We start from the raw sequence: 15,066 nt of genomic DNA on the forward strand, positions 1-15,066 counted from the left end.
TATATATGTATATATATTAGTATATTTTAACTGAATTCAGAGAAGAAGGCTGAGGGTGAGAGAGAGAAACATCAGTGATGAAAGAGAATCATTAATTGGCTGCTTCCAGCACACCCCCCACCGGGAATTGAGTCTGTAACCCGGGTATGTGCCCTTGACCAGAATGGAGCCCAGAACCCTTCAGTCCATAGAGTGATGCTCTACCCACTGAGCCCAGCCGGCTAGGGCTATTCTAATTTTGCTCAATCCTCACCTGAGGATTTTTTTTTCATTGATTTCTGGAGAGAGTAGAGGGGAACAAAGGGTTGGGGGGAAGAGAGAGAGACATCAATGAGAGAGACATCAATATGAGAGACACATTGATTGGTTGCCATCCAGCACACGCCCCCAGTGGGCCCAGGGATAAAACTGCAACCCAGGTACACTCCCTTGACCCAGAATCAAACCCTGACCCTTCAGTGCTTGGGACACTGCTCTAACCCCTGGGGAACACCAGCCAGTGTCCACTCTTTTTCATCCACATGGCCCACTGGGCCCACCCTGTTCCCCCCTCACCCAGATTCCTCAGTGCCCGGAAGGGGCTAAGTCTGCCCGCCTGTCTCACCTATTGGGAGCTCCAGCGGGAAATGAGGAGGCCCTGACTCTCCCTGACATGGCCCTGGGGTGCACAATTGCCAGCACACCTAGATGAGCACAGCACCTCTCCCGGTGCCTCCCGGTGACACAGAGTGGAGGCTGCATGTGAAGTTCTGTTTCCCGAGAGGCTAGTGCGGGTTTCTGCCACATGGAACGCTTCTCCCGTCCCTGGGTCTGTGCGAATGAACTGCCAATGGTGCCCCACGCCCTGAGGCCACATGCGATGATCCTGGAGCTGGCGATGCAGATTCGTGGGGAACCTGGTGCTGAACCCCAAGGGAAGGGCCGCTTCCCCGGCTGGAGGGGCAGTGGGGGTTGGCAGTGTCCTAACCCTCTACTCCTAATAGGAAAAAGCGCTGGAGTCGAGCCAGAGCCTTCCTCAAATTGTTCCAACGCCAGAGAGGCTGCTCACGAGGACAAGCCAAGTCACCCGCAGATGGCCGTCCTGGGCCCCAGGAGGCCACCCCATCGTGCTCATACTGGGAGGAGAAGGGAGACGCCCGCAGTGGGCCCCCACCAAAAGGTAGGAGGGCCTGGCCTGGCTGCAGGAGGGCAGTGAAGGGGAGGATCTCAGGCCTTCCTCGAGGTCAGGGCAGAACCGACGAGATGCGAGCTGGGTGCGCACACGTGTGCTTGGAGCCTGAAGGGGGCTCCGCACGCCCCCGTCTGCCCCCTCAGGTGTGTGAACACCCAAGTAGAACATGTAAGCCCACGTCACTGTGGCGGCAGTTTCATCCAGAACCATTTAGTTCCTTCAGCATGAGGAGCCTCCCCATCACGTACACTGTGGTGGGTCCTCGGATATCCAGAGCGGATCTCCAGACAGTTACCGCGGAGACACGCTCAGGAGAGGATGTGTTTGGGGCTCCTTGTCTCTGCCAGGCCTCGGATTAGCCATTTCTGTCGGGGGAGCCCCCATGTAACCCGTCGTGGACATCTGCCATGCCTTCAGCCAGGCTCAGGCTCTGCTATTGCTGTTGCTCTTAAAAGCAGGGGTGGTTCTCTTCTCCCACCTGACCTGGCCCTGAGTCCTCCCACCAGGGGGCGCTGGACCTGCTCATTGAGGGCTGTGATGGGAGTGAGCCATTGGGTCCATAGCGGATTTGTAGCTGCATGTGCTGCCTGTGTTTCCTGGGATCTAAGAGGCTGTCAGCTGTCAGCTGCCGGATTTTGTGCTCATAGAAAGAAAGTGATCGGGTGGTGGCAGTGAGGGTTTTGTCAGAATCGCCACCAACCGACAGTGACTGGGAGGGATGCTCCAAGCTGCACCCTGATTTCAGAGATGGAAGGTTGAGGGGGGGTGGGGGGATTCCTCTTAGAACCAATTAAACAAAGCCATTGACTGAAAGGTGGTTTAGTTTTCACATTCACTTTGAAATATCATTTTATTGATTATTTGCCGATAAACCTGCCAAACATGCCCCCTGAGAAAGTTAACAATTTGATGAAGGACACTAGGACTTTCTGAAGACGGGGCCAGGCCCGAGACTCGTGGGCTCCCAGGGGCTGGGGTGACAGGACCTGAAAGGACCCTGGGCTGTGACAAGGCGCCCTGTGGCTGTGACGGGTGCAGCAGCCATTCCGGTTGGCAGTCACCACTGCAAGTCCTGCTGTGTCACTCGAGATGCAGAAATGAAGTGTGCTCACGCGGACACACTGTCGGGGGCTGCTGCTTGCGTTCCCGGTCTCACAGGAGGTGAAGTCGGGGAAACGCTCACGTGTAGGTAAATGATCATGAACCTTACTGCCTTGTTAGCATGGGTTTTCTCCAGAGGGTTCTGTGGCCTGGAGTTTTCCTACTGGCTCCTCACACTTTTGGACATGTATCACGTCCACTTGTGTGATTGGCTAAGTTGATGAATGAGCTATAATCAGCCCAATTGAGTCCGCAAAAACCTTCTGAGAAAAAACTGCTTGACAGATCCCCACTGTGGTTTGGATCCCTGAGTGAGCAGGTCAGGGGCTGCAGTTAGTAACGGCAGCCGTGCGAGGGGGCTTTCTGGGCTCAGCAGCCTTTAGGTAGTTGACCCACTTTGTCCGTCTCCTTGAGTTCTAGCTGCCATGGGAGGTCGGCTCCATTCCTGTCCCCCGTTCGGAGCTGGGAGGGGAGCTCAGGAATGCTTGACCAGGGTCAGCACTGGCCCAGAGAATCAGTGTTGGAGCTGGGACCCGAACCCGCGTCTGACAGGTTCCGGGGCCCGAACTCTTAACCGCTGTGAGCACTGCCTGCCCTTCAAGCTGCTTTGGTCCCTGAAGATGCTCAACCAACTTGGGGCCCCAGCACTGAGGAGTGGGTCCCTTCTCTGTGGTGTGAGCTGTGTCAGCAGGTGGCGCTGCGGGGGAAGAAATAGCAGAGGTGCAGCTGTGCACTTGAATTCTCCATCAGGACTGGAGAAATCCCTTCTGTCCATGGATTGACGTGTGGAGGAAGTCACAAGACCAATTGTCTGCTCTCATAAGACTAGAACTTAAAGGCTGTGAGGGCTAAACCAAGAGGAGAGGGTGCGGCGCCATCTACACTGGAAGAATGCTTGAGTTTGAGGGTGTTTTGGTATCAGATAGAGGTAGGTATTTTCATTATGTGCAAAGTCATCCTGCCATCAGAGGCTGTGAGAGGCACCAGAATTCTTAGTGAGCCTGCCCGTTTGTCTCAGTGGTTAGAGCATCGAAGGACCGAAGGGGCGCAACTTAGATTTCCAGTCAAGCGCACATACCTCGGTTGCAGGGTTGATCCTGGCCACGGTTGGGGTTTGTGAGAGAGGCAACCAGTGGATGTATCTCTCTCCCATCGATGTTTCCCTCCCTTGCTCTCTCCCTCCCTTCACCTACGTCCTCCCATCCACTCTCTCTCTAAAGACCAATGGAAAAAAAAAACCTCCCGTGAGGACTTTTTAAAAAGAAGTATTATGACTGAGGAGTCCAGGTGGACTGTTTCACTGCATGCAGCAGGCCAGAAGCATGCCACTAAGTGTTTGGAGGGGAGCAGGAGTTAGTTGTGTGTGAGACAGGATGTCAGGGAGCCTGTCATTAAAATGGATGAGTAAGGGCAGCTGGTGTGGCTCAGTTGGGTGAGCATCATCCCATGAACCAGGAGATCACCTTCTGATTCCCGGTCAGGGCACACTAGTATGGGCGTGCAGAAGACAGCCGATCCATCTTTCTCATCATTGATGTTTCTATCTCCCTCTCCCTCCCCCTCTCTGAAAATCAATAAAAACACATTGGACAAAAAAGCGGATGAGTAAGGAAAGCTGCCCCCTACATCAATAAACACCCTTGCTTAATAATGTAACCCATGGAAATGGAAAAGCAGTCTAAGACATCCACTCCTTGAGCAGTACAGAATGCTCCTCTAGTGCTATGTGGAGCCCTGGCTCCAGCTGCCACTCCAACACTTGACTGGAGTCCGAGCAGAAAGGGTCCACCGGGCCCTGATGCTGGTTGTGCTGGGGGGAATGCTGCCGTCTCTCCCGGGCTGGACTGGATTCTGACTTCCCAAGTACATTTGGCGAATGTAGCGTCATTTGTCCATTATTCAGTTCATTTACTTGCTGTTTTCTGTGTTTTGATCCTTCCTCCCTTGGTTATCCAGGATGACAATTTAGCGACGGAACAACGCAAGAGTGCCTTTTGGAGCAGAAGGAAGCATGTTGCGGTCAAAGACAAGCCTCCAGTGGCCAGCTCTGCTTGGTCTAACGTCATGAAATGCTGCATTTAATGCACCCACCCTCTCCTCCCTAACTTGCCTCTCCCTTTTTTCCGACCACGAAGATTTATAATCCTTTCCCTTTATCCCCGTCTTGATCATATACCCTTTATTTCTGAAAATTTTTTAAGTTTCTTTTAAAAGAACAAAAAAACTCCAACAACAACAACAACAACAACAAAAGCCCAATGAAAACCAGTTCGCTTGGAAGCAGAAAAATCCTGAACCTAATGGAAACCTCAGTCGCCATGACAACAAGGCCACGCCAAAGCAGGAGTCACCATCGCCCTGACTTAGTGGCTGATGTGTCCCCTACTTGGCCTCTTGCACCGGCTGTAGCTCCTGGGCTGGCACGGCCTGGTCCTCCCTCGGCCTGTCCCCCGTGGGAGCAGTTGGAAACCCGAGGTCTCTCTGGCTTTGCTGTGTCCGCCACTCTGCTCCTCCAGGTGACGCCACGCAGTGGAGGCCTGATGTCAAGCGGTAAGATTTGGGTGCTTCAGACTTCATGGTGGGTGTGACATTGAGTGGCTGAGGGGCAGGGGGGCAGGTCCTGGGAGAGTGAGGAGGGGCCCGCAATCCCCACAGTGGGTGTGGCTCCGGGCCCACAGCCCCGGGGCTGCCTGGAGCCCGATGCTGTGCAAACAGCCTGTCCTTGTGCTCCCGGAGCTCCACCGCACGCCTGTGCCACTGGGATTGGAGAGCCCATCACCTGTCCCATGATGAGGTAGTTGCAGGTCTTTTCGGGGTTTTGCCCTCATGTGTTTTTTTTTTAATTGGGATTCTGTTTAGCTTTTACAAGAGTATACGTTCATGGTAGAAAATTCAGAGATTGCCGAATGCACAAAATACCAGGTAAACTCATGGTGCAGTCAAAGTCACCATGCGGAGAGGAGGGCTTCTTAAACAGAGGGTTGTTCGGGTGGTAACCAACTTGGTTCTCAAATCCTAAGGGTGCCCTCCGGGACCGTGAGGGCCCGGACCACAGGTGTGGAGTGGTCCTAGGCAGACTTGGGTAAGGGTGCTTTGAAATCAGGGATCTGAGGACACAGTGTCTCACAGCAGGTGTGCCCAGGAGTTATGTGTTGGCCTTGTGCCAACATTTGGTGCAGCCTCGTGAGTTGGTCCCCCAAGTTCTCCCAACTGCTCAGAGCCAACCCTGTGAGCGATGGGTAGAGTGGAGGCCTCCACTCAGGCCTGCGGCCAGGGCCTCCCAATCAGACCACAGCCCGTGAGGCGCAGCCCCACCTCTGTCCCTGGGCTCCGTGGGCCCCGCTGCCTCTGCTGCTAGGCCTCGGTGTGGTCGCCCCCCCTTGACATGGGGTGTTGCAGCCCCATTTCTCACTGTCCTTCTCTGCCCCAGGCCCTGGGGACCCGATACTGAAGGGAGTGGCCCTCCACGGAGGCAGCCTTGACCACTCAGATGCCTCTGCTGACCCAACACCCAGGCCTGGCGTCCTGACCAAAGGCGCTGCGGGAGCTGGGGTGACGCTAGGCTGTGAACAGGCTGAGCAGGAGCAGAAACTTTGGTCCTGGCCATGTGGCCTGTGAGGGGCGGCCCTGGGAGGGAAGGGCTCTCCGAGAACCCTCCTGCCCTCACTCCGTCCTCTCCTTCCTTCCTCTCTTCTCTGTAGGACACTCCCAGGTGCCGGATGATCTGCCAAGGTACCTGCTCAGAAACACCTTCATCTCCTGACCACCGGGGGACAGGCAGGCGCACCTGCCAGTAGCAAAGGGAGGATGCCCTCCAGCTCTGTGCCCGCAGGAGGACTGTCAGCCCCTGCGGGGGAAGCTGCTGAAGGCCGGGCGGTATGTGAAGCCCAACTGGAGACCTGCTGAGCCCGAGGCCCACCCAGTGCGCCCTGAGGCAGCCCTGCCTCCCCAGAGCCTTTCTCTGGGCAGAGCCAGGCCACCCCATTCCCCCCTTGCCCCCCCACCTCCCACACAGCTGCCCGCTGGTGCCTGTCCCTAAATAGGGCGGTCAGCCTAGCCTCAGCCCAGCTGCTTGGGACCGCAGGCCACAGGCCGGCAAACAGGAGTCACCTGAAGGCGGGGGTTCTGAGGACTCGAGGGGCAGATACAGCCAGCCACATCCTCTGCCCCAGCTCCTTCACCGCCAGGGTCCCCAGTGCCAACCACTGGACAGGAGGCGCTTCTCACTGGCTCCCCCAAAGGAAGAGAGGCTGGCTCCCCTGCAGCCTCCGCCACGGCCCCGCCATGGCCACGGGAGGTGGCGGCCGCAGCAGCTCCAGCCCCAGCACCACACAGTGACTGCAGCCCTGGCTGCCAGGACGAGGCCTCGGCCCCAGAAGTTCAGGGCAAGTGGCCACCGTGGCCCCTGTCCTGGCAGTGTCAGCTTCTCAGAGCCCGACGGGTCCAGGGCAGGACCAGAGGGAGGGGCTCACTGCCAAGAGCCCACGCAAGTCACCGGACGTGGCTCCCACGCCATCGGGCCCCTGAGAACGTCAGTCATGGGAACAACTTAGAGAGCAGGCGGGCGTCGCCACAGCTGCGTGGGACCAGCAGGTGGAGCTCAGACGATGAGCGTGGCCGTGGGCGACTGGTCTTTTGGACCCGCAGCCCCTGAGCCTTAAAACTCCTGACGCCCCTTCTGACCACCAGGGCCCCCTCTCCCATCGGCCTGAGGGGCCGGGAGCGACTTTGGAACAGGGAAGCCCAGACCGGCCAGACGACCAAGACCTCACAGCCCTGGGTGGACCTTGGAGTCGGGCTCACTGTTACCCCAGAGTGTTGCCGAGCCAGGCCTGGGCCCCACACTCCTGAGCCCGGGGCCGTCCAGGCAGGTGGCCTCAGCCTGTGCCTCTCTCCAGCTGGCTCCTGGGCCCCGGACCTGCCCCCGGGTTCACTTTTCTACCATCATGGGCTCTGCCCCGCCTGGCGCAGAGAAGCCCTGCCCGCCCCCTCCCAGCAGAGGCCACAGTGTGCAGAGGGGAGCCTGTGCCAGAGGCGGGTGCAGCCTGGTCGCTAACGCGGCTGTAGCCCCCGGTGTCCACCATCGAGGATGACACTTTGAGTCTTTGTTTCTGAGTCACTCCCCGGGATAGAAACCCAATTTACTACATTCCATACCCGTGTAGGCACTCATGAAATATATGTGTTTTGAGGTGTCCCCCAAATGGATGTACCACAGGCTGGCTGTCCCCCAAATGTACACGCACTTTAACAGCTGAGAACTCAGTTTTCCCTCCTTTCAGGGTGAGCGGATTTGACGTAATGGGTGAAGCCAGACTCAGCTTGGAACCAAGAAGATGTGTCCTCTGGACTTTGTGATGGGGACACATCCAGGATGAAGTGTCTGGTCCCGAACGGGCCCCAGTCCAGGCATCCAGGGCCGCTGTGGACAGAGGTTGCGCAGAAACACTGAACGCAGCGATTCTCGGTGTTTGCGGTTCCATTGCTTCAGCAGCAGCAGCGCCTGGACCAGAACTGACGCAGCCACGGAGCCGCACACATCAAGAATCGTTCCTTTGGTTCGGTGTCTGTACGCATCTCTCTCAATAGCTGCCCTCGATTCCTCGATTGCTGGGTGTTGGGTCCCCTCAACTTTATCTTTTCTGTGTCCCCATAAAAAGTCCTGTGGAGACATGGTCTTCGTTCAAATCCTACCGTCTTCACTGATTTCTTCAAATCTGTTCAAACTGAAAAGAAGTGAAAATTAAGTGCGTTATCAGCTGTTAATGTGTCTACATTTTGGGGGGATACTACATGTACATTCAATGGAGAGAATTTTCCATCAGTTGTCTGACCTCTTTGTACCTGTTTTGGGGGACAGCCTGTATTTACATTCAATGGGGACTCATTGTCCATCAGCAGCCCAACCTCTCTTTACCTTTTTGGGGGACAGCCCATATTTACAACCAATGGGGACTCATTTTCCATCAGCAGCCCAACCCACTTTACTTTTTTGGGGGACAGCCCGTATTTACATCCAGTGGGGACTCATTGTCCATCAGCAGCCCAACCTCTAACTTTTTGGGGGACAGCCCCTATTTACCTCCAATGGGGACTCATTTTCCATCAGCAGCCCTACCTCTCTTTACCTTTTTGGGGGACAGCCTATATTGACATCAGTTGGCATCAATCTTTCTCTTTGGGAGTCACACCTCTAGTGTGTATATGGCCGGTTTCCTGACACATGATTTCCGGTTTCCTAAGGTGCTCTCCTGGGATGGGCTTGGCCTGGGGACCGGGGCTCTATAAAGAGGTTTTCCTTTGGCCTTAATGTGCTGACAAAGAACTGGGTGTGCAAAAGTGTTTTGTCTCCGAGTGCTGTGACCTGTACTGATTAGCCATTGATTGTGGAACACAAGGATGGGTTTGTAATAAAATGAGTTGGAGTAGAATTGAGTCCTGCATTTCCTCACCGCTCGTCACTGGCAGCGATGCCCGGGCTCCGGGGTCCCTGCGTCCGTCCCCGGGTCCTGGGCCCCTGGAATGCAGACCTCCCTCGGCCAGGAGGCCAGAGAAGGGGAAGCCAGTTTTCCTGTTTCCCAGGCAGCCGCTCTTCCCAGGCCTTGGTGTATTTTAAGTCCCTCTAAGTGGAATCCCATTTTGATTTGGGATTTCTATCACAGCAGGAGCTCAGCTTACAATGATCCTTGGGTATTCCAAGGCCACTCAACTAGGAAGAGGCCGAGGAGGGAGGAGGACGACAGGTGAAGATCCCCCCCTGACCTGACCTCATGGCGGCCCGTCCAGCTGCCGCCTGCGTGTCCCTCCTCCCTCACCAGCCTCTTCTGTAAGGTGCTTCCTGTGGCCTCCTTTCCCCTTCTTTCCAAGGCCCTGCCCCTGGGGGAGCCGCCCCCTCTGCGAGCTGCCCTCCCCAAAGATGGGAGCCAAACTGAGCATGTGGACCCCTGCAGGCCGCCTCCCCTCCGCCATTGGCTGTTGCAGGGTCTGAACCTGACCGGTCACCCCTGGGAGCTCTCAGACTCTATCCCCTGATTCTCTCCCCTCTGGGACAGCTCTTCAGGGCGCACACTGGCCGGTCCCTGGGTCCCCCCTCATCCTTTCCACAAACACTCATTGGAGTTCCCTGTGTGCTCGCTCCCAGGTTCCACCATGGAGGCAGCCCCCTCCCTGCTCCTCTGCAGGGCTGAGCCACCTGCTCCCCAGCACTGACCGCTCCTGAGCTTCAGGCCTGAGGTCGCTGCCTTAGACCCCCTGCCTGGGCTGCAGGCTTCTCCACTGTCCCTGACTCCTCTGGGCTCCCTGCTTATGCAAGGCCACCAGCTGTCAATCACAGAAGCCAAAACCTGGGGTGCGGGCTGGACCCCTCCTCTCTCTCTCCTTCCCACAGGTAATCGCTCCCCTGAACCTGGGTCTGGAATGGATCTGGAATGTGCCCACCCCTCTTAGCTGACTGTTCTCATCCCAGGTCCCCCCGACAACCCTGTCCCTGGGTCTTGGCAGGGCCTGGCCAACTGGTCTGCCTGCCTCCCACAACATCTCAGCCCCCTGGCACCTCTGGCATCCACCCCGCTGACCTACCTTTGTGAACCTCCCTCCCTCAGCCTCCACACCAGCTACACCCGCCAGGAGCAAAGGGAGGATGCCCTCCAGCTCTGTCAGCCCCTGAGGGGGAAGCTGCTGAAGGCAGGGCGGTATGCGAAGCCCAACTTGAGACATGCTGAGCCCGAGGCCCACCCAGTGCGCCCTGAGGCAGCCCTGCCTCCCCAGAGCCTGTCTCTGGGCAGAGCCAGGCCACCAAATACGGCCCCCCCCCCCCCCCACACACACAGCTGCCTTCTGGTGCACGTCCGTGAACACAGCGGCCATCATGGCCTCAGCCCAGCTGCTTGGGACCCACAGGCCACAGGCGAGCAAACAGGAGTCACGTGAAGGCGGGGGTTCTGAGGACTCGGTGTGGGGGGGGGGGGAGGCAGTCAGAGAAACAGCCAGCCACACCATCTGCCCCAGCTCCTTCACGGCCTGGGTCCCCAGTGCCAACCACTGGACTGGAGGCGCTTCTCACTGGCTCCCCCAAAGGAGAGGCTGGCTCCTCTGCTTCTCACCGCCCCCCCCCCACCACACACCCACACACACACACACAAACACACACACACACACACACACACACACAAACCCTATTTGACCAGGTAGTTAACTTTCTGGGGACTACAGATCCGTCTTGTCCCCTGGCTTGAGACACAAGCCCTGGAGAAGCAGGACCCCTCACTGCCTGGCTTAATAGACAGGGGGCCCTGCTGGGGTCTGGCTGGAACTCTGTCCCCAGCTGCCTCCTTTCAGCTCAGCAGCCACCACTCCTCCAGGTCCACGGAGCACATGCAACCTGCCACAGAAGGACAGGGGACCAGCCCAGCTCAGGGAAGGAGCCCACAGGGGGCTCTTGGTCTCGCACTGGAGCTCTTGGTCCCAGGTGGCGACCTGATGGAGCCTCTCCACTCTCCTGCTTTCTCCCAGGACCCTGGGGCTCTCCAAGTCCCACCCTTCGGGAAAGTGACACCTTGGCTGCCCCCACAGAGCAAGGCCCAGGGAAACCCCAATCCTCCAAGCGTTTTAAATACCTGACAAACCCAAGTTCACCCTTGGAATGAGCCCTTCCCGCCCACAACAGCCACTACCACATGGGACACTCCAAGTCCTAGCACCTGGGAGGTGCCAAATAGGCTGGAACCCGCACACAGTTGGGGGTGGGGGGTGGAACGGGGGGTCGACTAGGCTTTTAGGCGGAGTCGCTGGGCAGGTGCGCAGGAGGGCACTCACCTTGGTGACATTGAGGAAGGTGGTCTGGCCCATTGCTGCCCCTCACCAGCTTCCGCTCCAGCTCCTCCCTCAGATGAGCAAGTGGATCCAGCCCACATGCGGGAGAGGAGCGCCTGCAGGATGGTGGCCTGGACTCCAGGCAGATGCACTTGGTCTGGCAGCGGGGGCGGCTCCACACCAGCTGGGCTCGCCCTCCAACGGCTCCTCCGCCCGCGGGACCCTGGCGGACCCGGACGAGGCAGCAGCAGGAGCCAGGAAGCCCAGCGGTTCCTGTGACTCACGGTACCCCAGGCTTGTCCCCCTCACCCATGTGGGCACCTGTGGCCACATCTGCCAGGCTGGCCTGCCAGGATGGTTTGCCGCTGCAGCGCCACCTGGTGGCGCCTCTGGACAGTACCAAGAGGCCACCCTGGGCTCCTTGCTGCCATCCTGCTGTGCTCAGGAGTCTGGGTTAGTTCCTCCACCCAGCATTGCTTACTGACAGTCTGTCCCTGCAGAATAACTTCAACACAGGACACTTCTGCATTCTGACCAAGTCACTGTCGAGAGCCAGAATTTTCCATTAGGTCACTGGTTTGCTCATCATCATGTACAATATCTGAGCTTTTAATTTTTGACTTATTTTATTAAATATTTTATATTAAAGAAGGAAATAATTTTTTTGTAGATGTTATAAAGGAGGGTATGTCATTATATTGTCTGTGTACCAGGTGTCAGGAAGTTATAGTCAGCGGGTGAAATCTGGACTATTGCCTGTTTATATATGTCACATGAGATAAGAATCATTTTTATTCACTTTTTAAAAGTTAGAAAACAATGAAAAGAATATTTTTGATACATAAACATAATATGAAATTAACATTTTGGTGTCCATAATTACTGTTTGGTGTCCATAATTACCGTTTTACTGGGAGCAGTCATGCACAATCATTTACACATTGTCATTGGCTACTTGCATGTTACAATGGCAGAGTTGAGTAGTTATGACCAAGATGGTATTGTCTACAGAGCCCAAACCATTTACTACCAAACCCTTGACACAGGAAGTTTGCGGACCCTTGTCCTACACAGAGTAGATGAAGGCCGTGTGCGTTATTATTAGCACTGTATTTGGATTTCAAATGATTTTAAATGTCGCATATTGCACACTTTAAAATCAACAAAATATGCCTAGCTAGTCTTGCTCAGTGATTGAGCATCAACTAATGAACTAGGAAGTCACGGTCTGCTCTGAAACCTGGATATTAAAGTAGCATCCTGGATATTTGGTAACATGCCCCAAAGGGGTGTGCTTTAGGGATAAATCTCCAATGAAATCTGTTTCAAGGGTATTTCAAGGATGAACCAACTTCCAGGAACTCTTCACATTTCGCCATTCTTGGAAAAAGATATCCTTGATGCCTAAATGTGATCATTTCCCAATTATACTAATTCTAGGAATAACCATATGAAGCCTTATCTGCAAATAGTAATATTGTTGGACTTGGAAGATAACAAGGTCCCTCTGTTTAAAATCCTCCCTGTGTCCCAATCAAAAGAGTGACTCTATTCTTAGTGTTTTTCTAAATATTTACTGTCCTCTGCAATTCATTTGCCCTGTGTGCTTTTAGTCACGCCAGTCTTTAAACTTCCAGATACTTTACATAATCTACCAGATGACTCTTATGGTTTATGAACCTTCTGAAGTTATAAGAAAAAATACTTGCTCATACTTGCTAATACACCTAAGTTCCCAATATTTCAGAAGCAATATTCTAAAAGACCACAAGATGGGGGTATTCCTGCATACAAGCAAATTCTCAAAGCAGTGCATTGAGCTCTCAAGTGTCAAGTTCTGCTTTGTTGGTTTCTGTTTGTTTGTTTGTTTGTTTTTCTAAGATTTATTTATTGATTAAGTTATTACAAATGTGTTCTTATCCCCACATTACCCTCCCCATCCTTCCCACTCATGCCCTCACCTCCCTGTTGTCTGTGTCCATTGGTTAGGCCTATATGCATGCAAATAAGTCCTTTGGTTGATCTCTCCCTCTTACCCCCACCCTCCCCTACATTCCCTCTGAGGTTGGTGGTCTGATAGATGTTTCTCTGTCTCTGGATCTGTTTTTGTTCATCAGTTTATGTTGTTCATTATATGTACCACAGTCTCTGGTGGTCTAGTGCTTAGGATTCGGCGCTCTCAAGTTCTGCTTTGACCAATAAGGTAGTCATTACCCACATGAGGCTAATTTACAATGAAGTAAAAGGAGAAATCACACTCCTAAGTGGCACTAACCACCTATCAAGAACTCAATAGCCATATGTGGCTGCTGGCTACACTGCTGAGCAATGCAAAATAAAACATTTCTATTCTCACAGATTTTCTAGTGATTTTAAAATTAATTTCCTTTCATTTAAAAAATGGAGAAAGTTTTAGAAAGTGCTGATTCTTCCTATTATTCATAATGCTGAACAAGTGGAAAAAACTTAAATGTCCAGCGATAGAATTTGGGTTCTCTGAATTGTGATTTAAACATATGCTGGAATATTACAAAGCCATTAAAATAGTCTTTTCTTAGAATGTGCAGGAAGGTTTATGGCATAATTTTAAGAACAAGAGGAAGCAAAAAGTATGTGTACTTTTTTTTTCATAAATATATGTATATACACATTTGAATATATAATTCCAAATTTTGCAATTTTATAAGATATATATATATATATATATATATATATATATGTAAAAGAAACAAAGGAAAAAGATCATACTATTATCTGTTAACTGTGGGATGTGAAATTATGGCGGATTTTATGTTCTTTGAACATGGCTTTATTTTTTATCTTTTTCCAATATCGGGGGAAAAATGAATAAAAGAAGAAACTATAAAAAGAATGTGGAATTTTTTGAACTTTTGCAAAAGCCAAAATAAGTTTCAGAAGATTCAGTAATTCACTTAAAAAAAAACACAACTAAAGATTTTTTCGATGTATAAAATGTTTTGTATATCCGCTCAAGCCATCTGCATAATTCTTGTCACCAAGGCAGGTGTCAAGGCAAGTGTCATTCGTAGGATGCTCCCATGTCTACAGAGCAGCGGAGTGGTCTCTGGATTCTCTCTGTAGCTGCACCTGTCTAAACGTTGAGCCCAGTGTGACATTCATTCATTTATTCGGAAGCAGATCTGTAAACATTTTCTATGCTCCAATTGTTCTGAATGAGAGTCTCCTCTGTGTCCCTATTGCTGTCCTTAACCGTAAAAATTCTTTACCCACTGGTTCTTTAGGAAATTGGTTGAAATTCATGAAGACACCAGTATGTGTGTTATGGACGGAAGCTCAGACTCTCCATCAGGGAGGATGAGGAAACCTTGGACACAGGAGGCAGCTTGCTCTGGGGAAGCCGACTTGGCTAGATTTTGAGCCCCACCAATTCTGGCCTCCTGTCTTCAGTCCTCTGACTTCAGTTCTCTGCTTTCTAAAATGGGAGGCACATGGGGACCATTGTGGGATTAGAACAATACATGTAAAGTGCCTGAATTATGGAAGAAAACTAGGTTTGTTTAGTTCTTATTATGCTGATGTTTATTTAACAAAAAAATAATCCATTTTTCCCTTTTATCAACCATTTTGAGCACTGTGAGATTTTACACTGTCTGGCCAGGTGTCAGGCTGTGTTTAACATTTGTGTAGCTGGAGGTGACCGAGGCTCCAACTACCTCTGAAGTCTCTGCTTTTGTTTTTCCTGCGGCCTTCAGATCACCCTAAGAATTCCTTCTCAGATAGGGTTTGCTTCATGCAGTGCCATTAGTTGGCATGCACTCATAGTTCAGAGGGCTTGAGAGTGTCACACCCAGGGGCAAAGGTAAGATTTCTGGGAGGAGGTGGGGAAGGCATGGTTTTCTTTACTAAAATGAGAGAAGAGACTGTGAAAGGTGAGATGGAAAAAAAAAATAATCACAGATGACTCCTCAGGCAGACCAAATGTGAAAGCAGCACCTAAAAGA

The sequence above is a fragment of the Myotis nattereri genome (genome assembly GCF_964212035.1).
Source record: "Myotis nattereri genome assembly, chromosome: 10".
In the NCBI taxonomy this organism is placed as follows: domain Eukaryota; kingdom Metazoa; phylum Chordata; class Mammalia; order Chiroptera; family Vespertilionidae; genus Myotis; species Myotis nattereri.